Genomic DNA, 19206 nt, shown 5'->3' with positions numbered 1-19206 from the left:
TTCGTTCTGGAGGGTGGCTACTTTTGTTCCCCATGGTCTCTGTGTGTGTTGTAAAGTAGCCACAGCTAAAAGCTCGCTTCCATGCTGGACTACAATCTCACATTTAGTTTAATAATTTGTATTACGATTGTAGTACATCATGGCAGTGAACTTGGAGCTGTGGCTACTTTACAACACACGGAGATCATGGGGAGCCAAAGTAGCCACCCTCCAGGAGGAAGGACAGTGTCAGCACCAATTCAGAGATTTGAGTATTTACAGCTGAGTTATACACAAATACGCTACATTTTTGTTAATAGTTAAGGTACTTGAGTGTATTTTTGAGGTTTAACACCAGAGAATAGTGGCACTTTAAGCTTTGACTGTGTTGGCAAGGTGTTAAAGTTTAATGCATTATTTTTGGGTTTAAGATTATTGTAAAGGCATAAGTAAATTGTTAAATTTTAAGTGTTGGGGAAGAGGTGTTAAGTAGTATTTACCATTGTAGGGTTTATGTAGGTGATCAGACACAACGAGGGCTAAGTTTTAGGGTATGATTTAGTGTAAGGGACACTGTCACTTAGGTGAGCTGTAAGATTTGCATGTGTTCTCAGTGTTGAGAGGTCTGCACTGAAAACTTACAGCACTGAACTGTCATCGCCAAGAATTAAATTGCCAAAGTATTTAAACTATTCAACAGCAATTCCCCTACCCATAAAGCTGTAAAGGAATTTGTGAGCTGTAAAACTAATTTTTTCATTTTAAACAGTTCTATAGTTGGCCACTAGTTTTAAGCAGTTTGGATGTATAAAGAATAGGAAAAAATATTAAAGTGATAGATATCTGTACTGACAGTGATTATATATCATGCACTTTGCCAAAAAATTTAAATCTCCTGGATTACTGTGACGTAATTTAATATAAATAAAAGTATTTTCTCAAGCATGTGACTGGTTACTGTTTGTACAACAGTCATTCATTCTCAGGTGTATCCTAATAGGGTAGTATTGTGTCTATTACACAGGGCAAAGTGTTCCACTAATGAAGACAGAACAGATTTTCACAGAACGTGTTCATAGAAAACAATGAATTATAGACACTTTTTGTATGTCAGTTGTATTGCCTTGTAGACATAATTTTCAAATATAATGATAAGTTTAACAATATTAATAATTAATAATAATATATTGTAACTTTTTTTCACAGTTTACTAACTGTTTAGCCGATCTGCCTATACATTTAAAAACAGCAAGTAAAGGGACATTTGATTTCCACATGATTGGATATTTCAAGTGAATATCCACACAGTTTATTGTGTAAAGATTCTCAACTTCTTTAGTAAATCAACCTCAGTGTATACTCCAAGCAAACTTGTCAGTGTAATTAGACTTTGACAGCACAGTGTACTGATCTATTATAATTGCATACACTGTCTTACAATTTGTTGCACAAATTGCAGAACAAATAACAAAGATGCTGCTAGTTCCATATAAAAATAACCAGCTGTGAATTGTACACCATCAATCTTTAGCCCAGGTGCTAAAGTAGTTTTGCCCATAGTTAGGATCGTAGTTTGCAAACCACCTAGAAATTTACATCCAGTTGACAAAGTTACATCCATACAAATGTAAACCCATAAATAAATAAATATGGATCCATAAACATAAAAGAGAATATTGCTTGCCATGGCAGCAGCTAAGTCCGTGCTCAGCAGGTTAAGAAATAATTTTCTCTGACATTGGGATCTTGGAGCTACATGTAGGTAATTATTTAGCATATTAGTGGATTATTTGGGTTAGGGGTTAGCCTAGTGTTAGGCTGAACAGTTTATTGTTTTAAGGATTAAGTACTAGCATGTTAGGTTAAAAGGCAAAGGCTCAAATTAGAAGTTAACTGTTGTTAAAGATTGCGGAGCTAGCTGTCATTGCTAGCTCCGCACAATCATTTTTTATTTACTTTTTTAAAACTTTTAAAACTATTTTTCTGTTCTGCTCGGTCCCTCTGAGGGACAGAACAGCCGAGCCGAATGTCGCGGCATTCGGCTATTCACTCACTGCTGTTCGGCATCTATAAGAATAGCCGGCCTGCCGGAGGTTCAGCTCAGCCGATCCAGATGTTGGATCAGCTGAGTCGAACTCCTTCTGCACTTTGGGTCAGCCGAACATGCTGAGCATGTTCGGCCGACCCGAAGCCATGCGAAGCAAGTCGATGTACAGCTGATTTCAGCCGATATATATGGCTGAAATCCGCCGTATAAGCCTGAAGTGAATAGCCGAACAGTGTTCGACTCACTTCACTTGGGGCCGGTTGTTCACTCGGCTGCCCTCGGCAGCTTAGTGAATAGACCCGCAAGTGTTACAGTTGGTTTAAGTGGTAAGAAGCAGGATAAGGTTTAAATGTATGGTGTTGGGGGCATGGCCAATGCCATATTTGCTATAGTTGCACCTGTGGAACGGTGCCAAGTGTGTCAGGTAAGGGGGCGGCCGATCATGTGCATTTAAAAAAAATGTACAAACATGTTTTCCCCCTGCTCCTTGTTGCTACTGCATATATATGCTAAATCTGGTGAAGGAAGTGAGGAGGGTGTGAGGAGGTCTAGTCACCCTGCATATAAAGTTGTTAACCATGTTTATTTTCACATCATGAGATATGTGAACCAGGGCAGCCTATTTACATTGTTTACACATGAAGCAAGCTTTTCCTGTATGGCAAGTCACATTCTTGGAAGTTAATGACATCCAGTTATAAATCACTATTTAGTTCATATCAACAGTACAAACTGTGTGCGAGAAGAAACTCGCTTTGAGGACGTTGGAGGCAGCTTGTATGATTGGACCTGTAAAGGTCTGTCTAATCCCTTGTACTGTTGATTTATCTGGAACAGTCCTGCTGCCCATAAATTAGTTTTCATGGAATGCACAATAACACATTAAAAGGGCATGTGTGTTAAAGCACCGCAAAGATTTAAATGAGTCCTTAATTAATAGTCCAAAAACAATGTTTTGAGGGATAAAAAAAATCAAACTCTTTTGATTTTCTTGTCACTTGTATTCTGCAACAGCTAAAAAAAAAGAAGATGACCCTTCATTATACTTTTTGGTAGGCTAGAACCGAAAAATTGGGATAATACTAGGTTGAGCCTGTTGGTGATGTTGCATATCATTCAAAATGTCAGCATCTAATAATACATGGTAGAGACAGAGAAGCTGAAAGCGTATAAAGGGAATTTCTGCTCAATCTTGAAAGTTTTTTGATCAATGCTTAATGCCATGAACCTTGTCACTTTGTATGTGCAATAAAGGTTGATGTAGGAATGTTTTGGTGCCTGTATTGGGTGGGTTTGGTTTCCTTTATACACCGAGTGTCCAGATTATTATGACCACCCCATCAGTACTTCGTTGGGCCACGAGATGACTCCACGAGATGACTTAGTTGGGCCACCTCGTGACTCCACGAGATGTTGAAAGGTGATGCGAGGAATCTGACACTGCACTGTTGCCCTTCTGTTGTCTTGTACCAGTCTTGCCACTCTCCGTTCTGCCCTAACATTGACTAGTCACTGATGGCCACAATTCGCACGTTCAGACCCAGATTTTCTTCTGACAGTCCAGTCTTTAAACACTTTAACAACAGCTGCTCTTGAACATTTAACGAATTCTGCTGTTTTGCTGATACTCGCTCCATGGCTCCGAGCGCCAACAATCATCCCACGTTCAAAGGCTGTTAAATCGTGTAAACAACCTGCTTCCCTATTTATAATGGTCTGGCCCTCTAGCAACTTCAGCGCGGAATTATAGCTAATTATAGCTAATTTGCCTACAAACGTCAGGTGGCCATAATAAACTGGCCACTCAGTGTATGTTCCAGGTTAACTTTAAAGCAGACACTGCTCCTCCTAAAGTGATGAGTTAATTGCTTTTTTTTTTTTTTTTTTGGGCATTTCCTATCCTCAGAATTATTCTTTACTGTGTTCCTTGGCTGCCAAGTACATACAATTGCTATAGACGGCTGGGTCCAAATTTATGTGTATATTTTATCTAGATACAAAAAACCTCAGCAATATAATTTAATAATAGTAATAAAGTAGATATACTTCTATAGTCAATGTACTACTGTATAAAAACTACAGCCCCAATTCCGAAAAAGTTGGGAAGCTGTGTACAATCTACATAAAAACAGAATGCAATGATCTGCAAATCGCATAAACCAATATTTTATTCACAACAGAAAATAGAAAACATAACAAATGTTTAAATAAGATAATTTCAAAATTGATGGCAGCAACATATCTCACAAAAGTTGGGACAGGGCAACAAAAAGCTGGCAAAGTAAGTAGTACTAACAAGAAAGAGCTGGAAGAACATTTTGCAACTAATTAGGTTAATTGGCAACAGGTCAGTAACATGATTTTTTTGAATATGGTAAATTTTCTCAGTTTAAACATTTGAGATGTTTTCTATTGTGAATAAAATTGTAGATTTTACACAGTGTCCTAACATTTGGAATTGAGGTTAAGTTCCCCCAAAAATGGTTAATGGAACAAGGAACACTGAGAAACTAAAAATAAGCTTGCCTCATATAATTTTTCACAGATAGTTTGATCATCCCCATTTTGCATGTCGAGCCTAAACAGTAAAAAGGAAAGAAAGTTTAATTAGAAATATGCGATGATTCATGTTGCATTTCATACAGTGCTGTTTACAAAGCCAAAGGAATGTATTTGTATATATATGGTATAGACGATAATGGAATGTGCAAATTACCAATATAGTACAATAGATACATGAAAAAATTTCCATGTGTCAGTTTGAAGGTAAACAATAGGCACATCACATTCTACCTTATATGATCAGTTAAGACTTGTAATACCTATCATTCAACCTATGTGACAATGATAGGGAACGGTGAGTGACTCATATTTAAAATGGCAAAGCAGGAATAAGCAATCAGCCTATGGTATAGCAATATAGTCATATATAACAAGGGTTGGGTCGGATTCCAATAACTGGAGACTATATGTACACAACCTTAAAACTAAATAAAGAAAACATCATAGTATGTTTTTGTGATTTTTTTCTAGGTCAGTTGTATGTAGAAACATTTAGCCTATTTATTTCATTTAGTTTTTTTTTTTTTTTTAAGCAAGTATGTCTTTATTGATTTTGAATCACATAAGATACATGGCATTGGATGCATTACGAACAGTAAGGTTTGTTACAAAGGCAAGTAGCCAGCCGGATACAAGCCATGGACAAGCAAGTAATGCATTGGCATCATTATAACACATAATAACATAACATATAGCATGGTATAATAATATAATCTCAAATTCTGTATAGTTTAGTTTTTATACTTTGTAGCCCTGTAAAAACTGATTCCAGTTGACCTACTGACAGAAATATTTATCAATGCACTATTTCAGATGGTTGGACTTCACCATCATATGAAACTCTTCTTCCCATGCTCTATGCAAAATATAAACCTGAGTGTGGTTTACACACCTTTCCATGCTTTGCCTGGAGTTAGGTTTTAATACCTTTACGTTTTGGGTTTTGTTAGTGACTAAGAACCCATTCACACTGAGCTACATCAGAAAAAGCTACAGTGCACATATTGAATAGAAGATACATTTTTTGGCCGTGTACCTCAAATAGAAAAAGTCAAAGGGAGCACGATTTCACACCCCAAATTAACAGGTAATGGTAGATTAGAAAGATTTTCCCTAAAGGTGTGCAAAAACAGTGGTGTGCACATATTGTCATGCTATGGCATGGACTTCATAGCTGCTACATTGGGCTGTATCTTATCAAAAGTGCTCTTGATGTGACATAATTCCTCTTCCTGTTTCCTGCTTATGTTCCTGCATTGAGCTGTGAAATGTAAACAGCTCCATTGACATGCATTGGACAAGCTACATTGAGCTACATTGAGCTTATGTTTGAGCAATTTTTGAGCTGAAATCGCACTACAAATTGTTCAGTGTGAATGGGGTCTTAGGGCTAATTCACATAGGCACAAAGGCTTTATCTCTGTGACTGGGAACCACAGGTGTTGCACACAGCTCACCTGTACAAATAAATGGTAGGCTGCAGCTGTATGGTGGTAAACATTGCTCCGAGTGTATAGGTATGGATATATGCTCTGGATTCAAACAGTTCACATCCATACCAGTATGTAGCAGCAGAATCTACTACCATTCAGCTGCAGCCTGTCAATTTTTACACGTGGGGTGTACACAACATCTGTAGCTCCTAACCACAGGGATTTGGCTGTTCTTTTACTGTGTATGGACCTCTATATCTGTGCAAATGAGCACTAAGGGGTCTATTCACAAAGCTGCCGAGGGCAGCCGAGTGAATGACCGATCTGAAGTGAAGTGAGCCGAACACTGTTCGGCTATTCACTTCAGGCTGGTACGGCTAATTTCAGCCATACAGCGGCTGAAATCAGCCGTACTTCGACTTGCTTCGTGTAGCTTCGGGTCGGCCGAACATGCTCAGCATATTTGGCCGACCCGGAGTGCAGAAGGAGTTCGACTCAGCCGATCCAACATCTGGATCGGCTGAGCCGAACCTCCGGCAGGCTACTCACTGCTGTTCGGGCAGTGAGTGAATAGCCGAATGCCCGTGAGCGGCATTCGGCTCGGCTGTTCTGCTCGGTCCCTCAGAGGTACCGAGCAGAAGAGAAAAACAGTGAAAAAAGTTTAAAAAAGTAAATAGCAAACGATTGTGCGGAGCTAGCAGTGACAGCTAGCTCCGCCCAATAGTTTCCTATTGTCGGACGGCTCTGCTGCTGTCAAAAAAAAAACCTCTCCTGGGCGCTCTGGGAGCCTCCCGCTCCCGGCCGCCCATGAGAGAAGCACTGATGTGTCTTTTTTTTCTTTATTCTGACACGATCGATGTCAGAATAGAAAAAAAAGAAATTTTCCCATTAAAAAGCATTGGGATCTTCAGGCTCGGCTGAGCCGCTCGGCCATGATCGGGAGCTGTACGGGCTATTGTGAATAGCCTGTACAGCACCTCTTCGGTTCTACTGAACCGAAGGGGTCCTGGGGCCGAAGCTAGCCGAAGGATCGGCCGAAGCTATGGCCAGATCCTTCGGCAGCTTCGTGAATAGACCCCTAAGAGTTAGCTTTGGGAGTAAATACAAGAAATGTGTCTTTAATAAGGATCATATGTGTGTTTAGTTCGTTCAAACTAAATTGATCATGTGTTTCATTGTAAATGTCATAACTAAAGACACATAACAGAAGCTTATTTAATAAATAATAAAGAATGTTACAGAGTTCAGTAATTCATAGCAACTAATGGGAACTTTTTTCTCACACTATGTTGCTTCAGTAAATGGGAATCTCATGGGTTATGGGTTGCTGTATTTTGCATCTTATCGCTAGACAGGTAACCTCACAAAAAAATTGTATAGTTTCGGATCGATTATGATTTTTACTTTTTTCATTTTTCGGGAAACAAAATTCAGTTTGTTATTCAGATTTCATATCTGTCCAAATTTTTGTTTCGGAAAGATCCACATGGATCTCAGGAAATCATATGACCATGCCATGTAATGCAACACCTAACAGCCCAAAAAAATCTGGTTAGCCAGAGACACATGTACGATTTAGTTTCCTTTTGCGAAACTCCGATGGATCCGATTTTTTGTTAAAAGAACATTTAGGGGTTGATTTACTAACCTTATAAACACACCACGAACATGTATACACCTCTGTAGTGTGTTCCCTCCCAGCATGATCTATGGGTGGAATCTAAACACCTTTGTAGTGTGTACACACCCAGCAGGTATGTTGTGCAAAGCCAAGCATGAATTGCAAGGTGATGTTGTGTTGCTTGCGTTGATGAATGCAGGAATGTAAATGCATGAGCTAACCATTTTTGTCTAAACTGTGAAGCAGCATTATATATGCATCATGTGCATGATTTTTCCATATATGGCATTAGTGGAAATATGCTTTTAGAGACTTTTTGGTTGATAAATACGTTTTGCTGTGTGAAAATCACACGCACCTGCTGCGTGCGTGTGTTTAGGTTAGTAAATCACCCCCTTAGATTCATTCGCATTCGGACGCGTTTGAATTTGAACATTTAGATGCGTCCAAATTTAAAAAAAATCACATGAATATACAACTATAACTGTTTTTGTTTAGACCTGTAATGAAAATGATACTGAATATACTGTGCATATATGAACTTTTGATAATTTTACATTACTGTGTTTCCTTAAAGTGCACATTTGCCCAGATTATGGACATTACACTTTTTACATATGTTTACCAGGCACTAAAAGAGCTTTAAAACAAGCCTCACTCACCTCTCTAGCTGCATGAAATGTGAAGCAGTTTATTATAAAAATCCTTAAAGATCACACTAAAGACTCTGAAATCAGTTCCACTCAGTGTCTAACAGCTTAGAAAGACCTGCTGGCTGTTTATATTGAGGGCTGGCAGGCTGCTAAGATTCTGCTCTCATATAAAAACCTAAGATTTCAATTCCTGTGTTGTGAACTTTGAAAATTAATTTCTCCACAATTCATATAGCTAGAGAAGTGTTTAAGTTCAGAATATGTAAATGCTTTAGTGTGCATCTGGGCACAAATTCACTTTAAAAAGTACATAACTATGATTAAGAAAACTATTACTATTTATCAGTATATATATTATAAGTTGAGCAGCGCAGGCTTTTCTCGATGGGCTTTTCTTTGCATCAGATTTGCATTACCACACTCTACAGAAGTTCAAAACCTGCTTGAAGCAGGTCAAATACAGGTCAGCAGGAGGTCAACTATAGGTCAAATTCACCTGGTAAATGCATTTTGAATATTTTCAGAAACAGCTGAATCTGATGTCAAACTGAAACCATCCGCACAAGTCCTAAGCCCTTGTTTTTTTATTATACATTGTTGAACTGTTTTATCAGAAAATGGACTGCAAGTTCTTGTAATCAGCAAGTCATTTTAGGAAAGAATGATTCAGTTTTTTTTTCTCAACCAAATCAAAATAGATTGTCAGAGTCTGAATCTGAAACAATGTATTCTGTCTGAACAAAATTTTAATTTTCAAATTATCAGCTCTTTGGAGTACACATACATGTATTTTTGCAAAAAAGTTACTATTGTCAGGCAAAATGCTACAGCGTGTTACACACTGAGGGGAATGTATCAAAACTGGAGCTGAAGAATATGGAGCAGTTGCCTATGGCAACCAATCAGCTTCTCTTTTCAGTTTGTTCAGTTAAGATTTAATATTGAAAGGTGGAGGCTGATTGGTTGCCAATGGCAACTGCTCCAAATTCTGTCTGCTCCAGTTTTGATAAATTCCCCTCACTGGGTTTTAAAATAGATTGGACCTAAACAAACAATCTATCATTCAAAACAGATTTTATTGTACTAGGTTTGGAAAAGCATTGTCAGCTCTTTTTTAGAACTTTAGTTTTAACTTTTTAAAAAGTTTTTTGTTAAAAAAAAGCCTCATGTTGTCCCCAAAAAGGAACATGTTTTGTCAAAATAAACTTTTTTTTCCCCTAATGGTGCAAATTTTAGCATGGGGATTGTCCGCTTCTGAGACTTAAATAGTAAGGTATTTTGTATAAAAATAAATATTTATCTTTCTACAGAGAGTAGTGAGTAAGTGCATGTGCTTCACATCTGCCACTTGCCTACCTACCATTTCCCACCTTCCCCCTTTCCAATCAACACAAGACTTGGCAACTTGGGTTTTTACATGGGGGTGTGTGTTTTTGCTTTTCACCCCTGCTGATTAACTGCAGCAGAAGATAGGCATTTTTTTTCCTGGTCAGAGGAGAGACTAGGTTCTATACCAAAGCATCTTGAGAACATGATGTCGGCAGCCCTACACCCAATTTATCCAGCTTCCTATACTGGATAAACAGATAGGGTAGAGGAAAAAAGATGAAAATTCAAACATGCATCTGGAAGGTCTAGGAAACCAAGATATGCTGGAGATCTGATTTTCATATACTTATCGTTACAAGATAAGATTATTCTTCACAATCTATTGCATTTTGGCTTTTTTTTCTAGGCAAAATGCAGGTCTATTCTAGGCAAATGTGGGTCTATTATTTTCTTAACACCACGGCGCATACAATAATCCATGTTATAACTCACACTTTAATGTGTTTTACCACAATACACATTAATGTGCTGAATATGTTCATGGCAATAACATGCATTATTAATTGTACCACAGCTATAAAAGTAAAAAAGCACACGCGGTATTCCACAACACAGAATCAAAAGTCAGAACACTTATTCCCTAGTTTTAATGAGTATTTAACCCTTGCAGTGTGGGGTGGCCAAGGTGCACTGTGAATAAGAAATTGGTTTGTGCATTGCAGAGTGTTGGGCAACTTATTCAATTAAGAAGCTACCTTAATGCAACACATTTTAAACATGTATTGACACATATGCATTTAACACAGGACAATAAAACTGAGTGGTGTGCATGGGCCCTTATAGGGGAATGTTAACATATATGTTTGATTCTGAATACTTGTGAGGTATAGGGGGGAATTTATCAAAACTGGAAGAGACAAAATCTGGAGCAGGTTTGCACGGCAACCAATCAGCTTCTCTGTCTCATTTTGAAATCTTACCTGAGCAAACTGAAGAGAGGTGCTGATTGGTTGCCGTGGGCAACTGCTCCAGTTTCTCTCTGCTCCTGTTTTGATAAATTCCCCCCATAGTGTCCAGATGCCTATGCAAAAGTTCTAAAGAAATATTGCTCCATGCAAGAAAAGCCTGCATGTAATATTAAATATAATATTATGCACTGATCTTCTAAGCCTATGTCCTGTATTTACATATTTATATGTCTACAGTGTATCCAGCTTTAATGGCACCGTCCTGCTATTAATACTACTGCCAGCCCAGTCTTCCCTTTCATCAGTCATGCTTGTGTTTAAGTGAAAGCTAATATCAGATTAGTTTCTGTTCCTAGTAGAACATGTATTAATAAAGGACCCAGGAACAGCTGGTCATGTAATGTTTGCATAGCAATTCTTCCGCCTATGTGAGCGTCTATATAATTACCATAATCTCATGTTATCACTGATACATTTCTTGATTGAGGCATATATCTATTTACATTAGAGCTGTTGTTAGTTTATATTATCTTACCTGTCTGCTTCACGCACTGTGTTCCTGATAAGCTGCAAACAGAAATAGTTCAGGTTGATTATATTTATGTTACAGCTGGTTTAACATGTTTGCCATGCCTGTTACATTAAAATTGAGAAAACTGCTTTTTTTTGCTTGTGTGAAAAATTGACAATATTTAGTACGCAAAACATTGACTAATACAGTACAATGGTTTACCTCAGTGGTGATACGCATTAGCCATCAAATATTTACCATAATTAATCATGAATATTTATATAATAATATATAAAGGTCATTAAAAATAGCTGCTCCTCGAACTTTCCAGGTTTTAAAGATTTGTTCAGACATGATGTCTAGTAATCCCTATACCCTAAAGTGATTTGACTTTCTTTGTATAACCAAAAAACCTTTATAGGAAAACTCTACTTTGCCTAAAATAATTACATACCATATACTGTATAATTGTTATGTAAACTATTTTGTTGTGTATACTGTGACAGAAGGCTAATAAAATGTCTGGGTCAGACAGACAGATAGAGTATGTGTGGCCCAGGTTCAGGCATTTTACTGAATGTTTTCCTCTAGGGTGAAGTGTTGAGAGGACTGGAGGCATGGAGGTAGCAACCCCAGCTTAGGCAAGCTGGCTTGTTAGGACCTCTATAAGATTTCCTAGCCTGCTAAGCAGGCCTGAGCAGAATGGGGAGCTAAACACCTGTGTGGTGAAAACCAACCTGTGTGGCAAAGGTGAGCCTGTGTGGCAAATATATGACCGCAAGCCTGTGTGGCAAATTGACGTAAACCGGCCTGTGTAGAAAGTGTGTAAGATCCAGCCTGTGTGGCAAAAACATTGCTTAATTAGAGAGTTAGGTGCTTGGGGCAGCACAAGTTTGCCCCTAGCTGTTAGTGAGGGAAAACTGTGTGTAGTAAGACACCAAGGGGCAAGGATTTATTTTCGCATTTCTTTTGTTTTGCTGTTGTTTGGAGCTAGCAAAATTAGTAAATAAATTGCATGTGGGCTTTTCACCAAATGCACGTGGGCTTGTCACCAAAAGTCATTGGCTGCTGTGGCTGTTTTGTGTGGATACTCATCCAGGGAGTCTCAGATACCCGCTGCCAAGCTACTGCTGAGCTAATACCTTTACAATACATATTAATACATATAAAGCATACCAATTTGTGCTTGTGTGATTGGATACCTGTTCTTTTATAGATGTTAGCTGTGAGTTACACACCAGATTTCAGGCATCCCCTGCAAATGGGAATTTCATTTTGGTTCGATACTTTCTAAGACTCTTCCATTCTGAAGGGATGCAGATACTGCAGCTTTCTCATTGCAACATTGGGCTTGTACCAGTTGGTGAAAGTGAAGGCAGATACATACCCTCATTCAGAAATCAAAGGAGATGGTAAAACACCAACAGCAATTTAATTTCCAATATTTTTACTGTCAAAAAAAGTTTACATTGCAATGATGAGTAAATCAGAAGAATAAAAAAGATGAAATGTTAGTTCCAACCCAGTAACAGCGTTTTCAGAAAAAGGTTTATAATCCTTGTACTGTATAGAAAGGACTTTTGTCTCAGTAAGTGAAAAAATAATACACATTGTGTTACAAAGGTTTAAGCAAATTAAAAATATGGGGTATCCACCCCTTCAGATTGCCCAGAATCCACAGCTTTGCTCAGTTGTATGAATGAAGCATATAGAAAAACAGAGTCTACCAGTCCAATGGACAAAATAGGATCTTTGTTCAAGAAGACAAATACTGTAGTGAGAACACCTTGCCATGTTTTGCATTCAGCATTCAGTCATAAGGCTCAAGGCTAAGCACTGTAGTGCCGAATGTGTCAAGGTTTCTGATTGCTATATGTGTCTTCTAGAATAAACCTTCCGTTTCTGCACTCCTGAACTCCTTTTTCCTGCCTGGTAGCTGACAGAATAACTGTATCTACTTGATTCCCACTCTATTAAAATAAAATGGAAACACATTTTGGACAGAGTTGTACTCTAAACTTGAAAATAAATGTGTGTTTAAACTAAAATGTGAGTTTTAGAGTGTCATGCAACTCATAAATTTAATCAAACGAAAAAAATCTAAAATCCCTCCAACTTTCTTGAGTCTGAAATAAACTACGCAAGTCTGAAAAATAAAAAAAAAACAGGAAGTTGGCACCAACTTGTTCTTATAGTGTATTTGTCTATTTTTGATCAAAAAATAAAAAGGTGTAACCAACCAACACCCTCTCATTGATACAGGCCCAGCACACTAGGATAAAGACTAGTTTCCATATGGCTGGAGAAGGCTACTGGGTGGGGGGTACCTGATAGCTAATTTTTTGTGCTCTTCAGCAACAGAATCGGTAATTGTCATGAGGGGTGTTGTGCCCATGTCTCATCTCTTGTTGCTTGGTATTGGGTCCATCTGCATCTCTGGTGCTTAGGAGTATATGTGTAAATTTGTGGGAGTGGGGTTGAATCTTTAATTCACCAAACCCTCCTTTTTCTATAGTAGCTGATAAAAAATACTGAAGATGAAAACTATCAAGCAGTCTAACATCTGCCTAGGAGAAGGACTTTTATTAGTAAGTCTAGGCTTATTAGGTTTTGTGAGATTACTGATCTGTCAGTTGCAGGTTAAACCATCTGGGTTTGCTTGTCTCGCACTAAAATTCCCATTAACTAACAGTGCAGAAAGGCTGGCTTTTTTAGTACCTAGTTTTGCATTTATGGTAAAGAATTTGTAAGAAATGCAAAGCAGGAAGTAAGGATAAAATACCAAGGTAATTTCATAATCACAATGCAATGGAAAAAGAGAACATTTCCTTTAAGCAATATGTAGTTTGTTCTTGTATTTGTGTATTCTGCGGGCACTATATACATAAAAGCCAGGAGCCAGATTTTTAAGGAAGTCTCTAGAATTGTAAGTACAGAGCTTAGTAATCCATTGGTGTGAGAACAAATTACATGATTAGATAAGGACGTAGGCAGATTAAAAAAAAAGTGTGTGCAGATATAAAATACCCACATTTTATCAAGTTATTCTTTAAAATTTACATAATTGTTTTTTTTTTTTTTAAAGAACAGCAATAATGCTTTGTACTATCTTCCTGTAATCACTGTACACCCGTATTCAGACTGGGAGAGTGGGCAGTAATGTAAGGCATTCCGACTTTACTGCATTACCTATTGCTGGAAACAGAGGGGCATCTGCCATGGGAGCAGTTTATTTTTAATGTGGAATAGGGAGAGCACTGGGAGCTTGCCAGTGCTTCGTTCTGCAGTTGCCTGAATGACAGGAGTGACACTGCTGTTACTCCTATAATTTAGACAGCTGGAGAACACAAAGCATTAGAGTAGAGCAGGGGTCGTGATAGCTGCTGGAGGGAGAATTCTACTCTCCTCCTTCCAATAGCAGTCTACTGAGAGCAGAAGAGAGCAGGGAGACTGAGACTAGACCTCATTTTCAGTACGGGCTTCCCCCATGGAGGGAGGGCAGACTGTCCTTCTTCCCATTTCATTTGTCATGTAATATATCAAATGGACAGAGAGGGGAAGAAGGAAAAGCTGCCTTCATTCTCTAGCAGATGCCATGCTGTCAATAAGGTCACACTGGAATGAGTGTAACATATGAGTTTAATAGCAGTGCAATGGTGCTAGTTCACATACATGTAGAGCGCTGACATGCACTGGCTAAAAAAAAGGTCATATCCTTTTTATCAGCTGACAATAAACATTATAAGGGCTTTGAATAAGAATATCAACAAGTCATAAAGCACGTCAAATATGCACAATAAAAATATACTGCAACACAATCCAATAAGTGTGAATCCAACCTTCCACTTTCAACAGGAAAGTAACAATGACTAGTCCGCGTAACTACAATGAGGCAGCAGGAAGAATGTCAGATCTGCTCCCACTTTTGTTAAATGAACCTTTGATGCCTGTGGGAGTCTCAGAAGTAAGCAGTATTGCAATGCATTGTTAGCACCCTAAAAGTGTTGCCATGTGTGCATCCCTATAGTGTCTATAATGATTTTTTGTATGTCATGAAAAACATGTTATGAATGATTTTTGAAGTACCATAAAGATCTAAACATGGAATTTCAATGCATACTCAGCATTCAAAAGTTCAACAATTCGGGATTTAACATACCGCAAGACAAAGACTATTATAGTGCTTGTTAAAGTATATGTCATGTCAAATGTTGGTGTACACTCACATAATGATTAGGGCAGTTATTCTGTAATCTGCTGAACAAATTACAATAAACATCCTTACAGTTAATTTTACTGAAATAATCTAAATGTAGCTAAATGTATAGGGGCAAATAGCATCTAACATAGCAACAATGCTATCTACAAAAATGATTGTCAACACAATATATAATTGCCAAATAAATGTGGTCTCCATGTATATTATATTTATTTTCAGCTCTAAAAGAGCATAGAAAACCAAAGTGCAGAACTAGTTTTTTTGTAGGTCAAGGATAAGTTAAATGAAATTCATACAATGTGAGCTCTAAATTTCAACACAAGTCACTTCATCAGCATTATGATCTCATAGAAGCTGGAATTTCAGTTGTCATGTGCCGATTGGTTATGTTGCATTATAGCTAATGTTTTCCTTCCTTCTCCATTCAGAAATTATATTTGAAGAGGGCTGCTTTGGACCCCATACTAACTCACAAAGTCGAAAAATAGTGTGGGTTTGGAATCATTGTTACAATACTTTGGAAATCTTAGGGCTATGTTCTCATTTTCGTTAAAAGCTTAGACTATTTTAATATCCTCTGTAATGAAGGAAGAATGATACCCTTATGGACAAGTAGTTCACAGAAGCCCTGCGTCCTATCGTCGGGGGCGTCTTATAGACCGCAAAATACGGTAATTGGTCCACTGGACTGTTGATTCAACCACTGACAAGTTAATCCAGGTACAGAAGAATCCTATGAGTCTGTTCATTGTCTCTGTGGTGCAGTAGAAAGCACTATTCTCTTCTACCACCTAATATATTCATGTGTCTGGGGAAATAGTTTTATGCTACATATGAACAGATATACTGTATATATTCTCTGTCACACGAGAGACCTGCAAACTGTTCCAGTGCAGAATATAACAATACATAACAGTCAAGCAGTGACTTTTAATTTTTAATATATAGACTATAAAAGTAAATGTTTATTTTGGTGAAAGGGAGAAATTCAATTTCATCTATAAAAATCCTGCATTGTCCCCACTTGCTCTGGATGCACAGTGAATGACCAATACAGTATATTAAAGACAATAGGCAAAGAGACAACTGACCGATTTATTAGAGACAATACAGGCAAATAGGCTTGTCACTGTGCAACAGGAATTTCCCGTTAGCTTATTGAATGTGATGATCACTAACTAAAAGATAAGAAAATAAAAAAAACAGTATTTTTGTTTGCACATGATTGGATGATTGGATGATGGAAGTCAGAAGAGCTGAACCTCATTCACTAAAGCACTGGGAAATTCCCTCACAAAGTGAACAGACTGCTTGCATGTGGTAAATAAACAGATCTAGTTTTATACAAATTGCAGCAAATAATAATAGTGCAAAAGTATTACCCATAGCAACTATATTTCTTTATAAATTACTTTATGGGCATATATATATATGAGAATGTATGGTGAAAATCGCATTCACTGCTTTATAAAAAGACCCCAGTATGTACTATGCAATATTATATACATAGATATAACTGGTTTCTGGTATTGTACATACATATACATTACTGATTAAAGTGACACTAAACTCAGGAATTGAATCCTAAAAATGCATTCAAGTACCTTAATTATTAACAAAAATGTAGCTTATTTGTGTATCACTCGGCTATAGATCATCAAATCATCTCTAAATGTGTACTGACTCTATACTTCCTTCTAGAGGGTGGCTACTTATGTTCCCCATGGTCACTGTGTGTGTTGTAAAGTAGCCAGCGCTCCAAGCTCCCACCTATGATGGACTACAATCTCAATACAAATTAGTAAACTAAACGTGGGATTGTATTCCATCACGGGAGCGAGCTTGGAGTGTTGGCTACTTTACAACACACACAGTGACCATGGTGAACAAAAGTATCCATGCTCCAGAAGGAAGGACAGTGTCAGCACCAATTCATAGATGATTTAAAGGATCTACAGATGAGTAATACACAAATAAGGTACAGTATTGTTAATAGTTAAACTACTTGAATGCATTTTAAATATTTAACTCCTGAGTTTAGTGTCACTTTAATGTTTATCAAGAAAGCATTATTTTTCCAGGTCTATCTAACTATGCATCTACTTGCTGCACATATATTACTAATGTATCAATTGTTCTTGATAATTACTGTACGTAAGTACAGGGACACAGAATTAGGCTGTTTTTATTAATACTTAAATTATGTTGTCAGCCACTGCAGGTTCTATTGCTAAGCATTGCCTTCAATAGCCACAGCCTAGGCTAGCCACAGCCATATTTGCCCATAATCATGCTAATGTGGGGGCAGTATGGCCGATTTAAAAGTGTCTTGCCTGCAACAACCATACACTAACGATCATAAAATCAATTTGCTCTCTACAGTCTGGACAAATCTATGTGCCTAGTCATGTGAAAAAAATGAGTGATTCCCTGAAAAAAAAGAAAAGGTTTGTCAAGGTCAGCAGATGTGCGCTATTTTTAAATGAGTGAGTCAAATTCAAACTACACTGAAAAATTTAATTTAGATGTATAGACAATATTTTTTATAAATGAGTGAGGGGCATGTAAAATAAAGCCACAAATTAATTGTTTTAATTTACCTTTTGGTTTCTTCTGAGCAGCTGAGATTAACAAAGTCCATAATTTTGCACAATAAAGTATAACTGCTTTTTTCTTGATCCCAAGTTGTTGTTCTAACCCATGACAAAAGGACCCTGAAGCCATGTCATGCTATAATCCTGCACAGAATGAGATAACATACACAGCACATTAGTTAAATACTTCAGCTGAACATTAAAGTTCACCAGACTTAAGGTGCCCATACACCTTACAATTATCTGCAGATTTTCTGTGTTTAGATGGAAAAAGTGCAACAGATTGGCCCAGGTGGAGATTACTCCATCCACACAGTTAAAGCGATATTAAAGGCAAAACATTTTTTCCCTCCCCCCCATGTAAATGTTAGCACTTACCTTAAATTATGTCTCTTTTTCCGATCTTCCTCTTCTTTCCCCATGTTTTCATCTGTCCCTCCAGCGGTGTGACGTCACTCCGATCCAGCGCTGACTGCTCTGTCTCTCCGATCCAGCGGTGTCTGCAGGCGGGTGCACGCGTCCATAGACTTACCTTGCGTCTCTGCTCGTCTCCCGGCCGAGAATCGGAACTGCGCATGCGCCCGCCCCAAGATCCTTTGCGGCCGTACGAGCAGTTACTGATTCTCGGCGCAGGATCGAGCGGCGATAACGAGGTAAGTTTAAAATGATTTTAAGCGTTTTTTTACACTTCTTGCCTATATCTACTGCATGCTAGCAGTAGATATAAGCAAAAAAAAAACGGAGGGTTTAGAACCCCTTTAAGTGTAGATGGAGGAATCTGTTGCACCTTTTCCATCTGACCACAGAAAATCTGCAGATAATTGTAAGGTGTATGGCCAGCTGTAGCCTAAAAAAACCCTAAGGTAGCGAAAGTGTTGAAGTATGGTGTTTGAAAGTACCTGTGTTACCTGTGTGAAAGTACCTGTGTTACCTGTGTGAAAGTACCTGTGTTTGAAAGTACCTGTGTTTGAAAGTACCTGTGTTAGTCTTTAAATTGGTCTAAGAGTGACAGGGGCTTGGAAACATCAACCTACTCACAGTGCACATGGAAAAATATGTAACCGTCCTTGTACCCACAAAATATGCTTTAAAAGAGAAATATGGGGTAACCTATTTATCCCATAGTTCTCTTTAGGGTCACGCACGAGAGGACATATACTAACCTCCTCCCGTGACCCAAAGCTCAGTATATAGCAGGCTGTGCCCGCCCTCTCCCTCGTCTGTTCCTCCAAAAACGCTGGAGGTAAGCGCTGGAGGATCAAAGAGGGGAGGGGGTAATCCCTGCAGGGA

General features: G+C 38.1%; 1 long non-coding RNA gene across 1 annotated transcript; it reads right to left on the bottom strand.

The window, feature by feature from the left end:
* Positions 1–4557: 4557 nt before the first annotated feature.
* Positions 4558–18049, bottom strand: LOC108794257. The gene is made up of 3 exons (XR_001941698.1): positions 17923–18049; positions 11128–11159; positions 4558–4604 (listed from the first exon to the last, which is right to left on the bottom strand). It is a non-coding gene; the product is annotated as an uncharacterized LOC108794257 (long non-coding RNA).
* Between the last annotated feature and the right edge of the window lie 1157 nt (positions 18050–19206).

The sequence above is a fragment of the Nanorana parkeri genome, unplaced genomic scaffold (assembly GCF_000935625.1).
Source record: "Nanorana parkeri isolate BGI_ZX_2015 unplaced genomic scaffold, ASM93562v1 scaffold826, whole genome shotgun sequence".
Classification (NCBI taxonomy): Eukaryota; Metazoa; Chordata; class Amphibia; order Anura; family Dicroglossidae; genus Nanorana; species Nanorana parkeri.
The sequence above is the reverse complement of the archived record's forward strand: the minus strand, read 5'-3'. Positions and strand labels throughout refer to the sequence as shown.